The sequence below is a fragment of the Aristolochia californica genome, unplaced genomic scaffold (assembly GCF_029961685.1).
Source record: "Aristolochia californica isolate CCGP_79_NKW_82.1479 unplaced genomic scaffold, dmAriCali1.0.hap1 SCAF_12, whole genome shotgun sequence".
NCBI lineage: Eukaryota > Viridiplantae > Streptophyta > Magnoliopsida > Piperales > Aristolochiaceae > Aristolochia > Aristolochia californica.
In genome coordinates, this window is record NW_027181793.1 from 3,569,230 (window position 1) to 3,573,133 (window position 3,904).

General features: G+C 47.8%; 1 pseudogene; it reads left to right on the forward strand.

Moving 5' to 3' along the window:
* Positions 1-385: 385 nt before the first annotated feature.
* Positions 386-2,283, forward strand: LOC137946554 (probable receptor-like protein kinase At1g11050; annotated as a pseudogene).
* Positions 2,284-3,904: the final 1,621 nt, after the last annotated feature.

Here is a 3,904-nt window from a genome sequence, read left to right on the forward strand (position 1 = left end):
AAACATACATATAGGATTTAAGTGATAAAGAGTCAAATTAAGATGAAAAAACGTAAACAGACTGAATCAGACCTCCCTTTTTTTTGGTTTGTTTGTGAGAGAACCTAATAACAAATGGGTTTTGTACCCTAATGGTGCTAGGTGGTTGTGGAAATTGGCTTAACCCCCCCGTCAGCCGCAGGGGGTTTCGTTCGATGACCGAGTCGGTGCTATGGATAAAGTAATAAAACTGTGATCAATTCAGATGATCTGAAAGAAATATTGTTTTAATTCATGTCACGTTCCACGTGCTAAAGTGCATTTTGACCAAATGCCCGTCGACGAATCTTTCAAATATAAAACTTAAAACATGTCCCCGCGTTCCTCCCTCTCGACCATGTCCACAATGGGCATCTTTCGCTCTGTAATTCCTCTTTTCTTCACCTTGTTTTCCTCCTCCTTCCTCTCTGCAGTGGCTGCCTCCGTCTGCCCCATCGATCTGGGCTACTCGAAATCTTCCCATGGGATACAACCTTCTGCCGCGACTCCCTCCCCCGGACCAAAGGCGACAACTGCTGCATGACACTCCTCAGTCTATTCGGCATGGGCCTCTCCCGTCACCTCCGCGAGACTTCCATGTTCCAGCTCCCGAGCTCCGACACCTCCTCCGCCTGTCTGGCCGAATTCCAAACTCGCCTCGACTCATTGTCTCTCCCATCTTCTGTCGTCACCCAGTGCTTCGACCCTGCTGAGTTCGTGGTGGACACGTCCAACTGCGCAGGGATTGACACCGTCCAGGATTGGATACGCATTGTCGGAGCCACCACCGCCCTCGATGATTTCTGCCGAGGTCAGATGACGCACCCCAGTTCGTGCCAGGCGTGCGTCAACGCCGGCGTCAAAATCTCTTCTGAATTGGTTGCGTATCACCGGAACTCATCGGAGTTTGTGCCGGATGATCGAAAGACGTCAGCAGACATCGACTGCTTCTATTTTACCGTCCTTTACGCCGCCGGAATCGTTAGCGAGGTGGGACCTGAAAACACCACCGCCGCCGCCTGTATTCTTGGCTTGGCCCTCTCCAAAACCCCCGGCACTGCCACCACCACCACCAGAAAAAAATGGGCTCACCCATTGTTATTCGGACTGCTTGGTGGCTTCGCCGGAGTTGCCATACTAGTGGGTTCCATTGTACTCTACTTCTGGTTGCAGAAGAGACGGAAGCTCCGGTGGGCACATGAAGACATTGTGAACGGATACAAGGCCAAGATGAGACCCCACACGGGGACAATCTGGTTCAAGATGAGCGATCTCGAACGTGCCACCTCCGGGTTCGCCGACCAGACCGTGATCGGAAGCGGGGGCCACGGGATCGTCTACAAAGGCACACTTGCAGACGAGACCCAAGTAGCAATAAAGAAGGTCTACGAAACGGAACAGTGCGAAGAGGATGAGGAGGATGATTTCAGAAACGAAGTAGCGATCATAAGCAAAATCAAGCACAGAAATCTCCTACCCTTGAGAGGCTGCTGCTTAACGAGTCACCCTTCGAAAGGGAAGCAGAAATACTTGGTGTACGATTACATGGCCAACGGCAGCATGGAGACCCACATCTTCTCCCCAGGAAACAGGAGCAGCTTAAGCTGGCCGCAACGCAGGAACGTGATTCTGGATGTGGCCAAAGGGCTAACTTACCTCCACTACGGCGTACATCCCGCAATCTATCATAGAGACATCAAGCTGAGCAACATTCTTTTGGACAGCGATATGAAAGCCAGAGTGGCCGATTTTGGATTGGCTAAGCAGAGTAAAGAAGGGCAGACGCATCTGACGACAAGAGTGGCCGGGACGCATGGATACTTGGCCCCCGAGTACGCAATCTACGGGCAATTAACGGAGAAGAGCGACGTTTACAGCTTCGGGGTTGTGATACTTGAGATCATAAGCGGGAGGAGGGCATTGGACACTTCTTCTCTGCCCATGTTGATCACGGACTGGGCTTGGGTGTTGGTGAAATCCAGCAGGACCGACGAGGTGTTGGAGGCGTCGATAAGGGATGCGGGGCCGAGAGGGATCATGGAGAGATTTGTGAGAGTCGGGATACTTTGTGCGCATGTGCTGGTGGCTCTGAGACCCAACATTGCCGATGCGCTCAAGATGTTGGAGGGTGACATCGACATTCCCGATCTGCCCGATCGGCCGTGGCCGCTCGACAGCCGCGAGTCGTCGGGGATGTTTTACAGTCCGACCAGCCGGAGTTTTACTAGTGCAAGATTGAAAATCGCTGTGAACCACTCATCTTGACGCCCTGATGAAAGCTTCTCCACAACGAATGGACATGTACTCATGTCGTCATAATGAAGGTCCAGAGCTCATCGGTGGCCCTGGCGGCGAAAGGGTCAGACTTCTCGGCGCTGCCTAATGCGGATTTGATTTGACTCGTTTCTTACGTCAAATGGTCAAACGGTAAGTTCGTGGTGGCGGCGAACCGGCGGGCATTTGGTCTTGTGAGAAACTCGTACAGCCGCATTGGCTTTTGCATTTTTCTTTTGCTTTGGAAACTGGCTTTTGCGCATTCTGTGCATTTGTGAGAAGATTCCTCTTCTCTAATAAATAGATAAATGTACAGAAGAACTTAATTCTCTTTACCGATAATGCGAATATAAATGAAATTTATTCAATTGTGTAAAAATCGTTGGCAACCCCTAGGTTGAAGGATCCCATTATTGAAGGTGATCGATTCGGAACAATGTCGGATCCGTATCCATTTCTCGCATCCGAGAAAAGTTTCACGTGTGACTCGCTCTAGCTCACCTTCTTCCAACGATGCAAAATAACTGCAAATGGAACAGTAAGCCGCTCCGAATAGTAAGCAACCCTTGTAAGATCTCTCATATTTCGAAACATGGTTCGTCAGAACATAGATGGAATTTGTCACCTCTCCTTCAAAACAATCAACCATCCCATGAAGACAAACCCTTCTCCAACTTATCGAAACTTCTTCATTCCCAAAAAAATGGTAGCCATCTAGACAACACCCACCATTTTTAATTTTCAATTTCACCCCCCGCTGCAAAAAAGATCCCTCCCCAGCGAAGACACCAGACCCATCGAAGAACAATTCAAGAGGGCAAGAGGGCGAAAAGGCCAGAAGAAGCAGCTAGTCGAGAGAGATGAGGTTTGGGAAACAGAGAGCATCTAGTGATTGAGTGAAAGTGAATTCAGAGGGTACATAATTCATTTACTTTCACTTTCCCTCGTGTGCGTGCACTAACAATTTCGGGTAAGTGAGAGTGAATTCGAACTCACTTTCACTTTCCCTCGTGTGCGTGCACTAACAATTTCGGGTAAGTGAGAATGAATTTGAACTCACTTTTACTTTCCCTCGGCATGCACTAATAGGACCTTTATTCATTTTACATTAGTTAGTGGTAAGTATTGTAATTTTGGACTGGACTATTCAGTCGAACTAAGTTTGATTGGATCAGCTGGTTGATCAAGTACAATCAGGCCTAGTCGTCTATTTGAATTACATGTTATGACAAAATTTCCCTTATCCAATTTTTTGCTCTTTTTTCAAGATATCTGGTGCAATGTAACTCATCACTCATGAAAATAGCAGCTCGACGCAACGACAAGGTATAAGAGGTTGTTCATGGAGGACGTCGATAAGGTTTCATAACTCTCGGTCTCGAGAATAGCTCTCACGAGTCCATGGCATTGCTTAGGTACATAAAGAGTTTAATCATGTTATCGGAAAGAAACTAATGAAAAAAAAGTTTCAAAACTAACATCGGGAAAGAAACTCTGGAGAAGAGGTTGCAAGACTAAGTATATTTTCAAACGCTGCCTGAGATGTTTTTGCACACAACTAAAGGCAATAGCAAGGAGGAAGAGACATGATGATTAGTAAACGAAAGCAGAG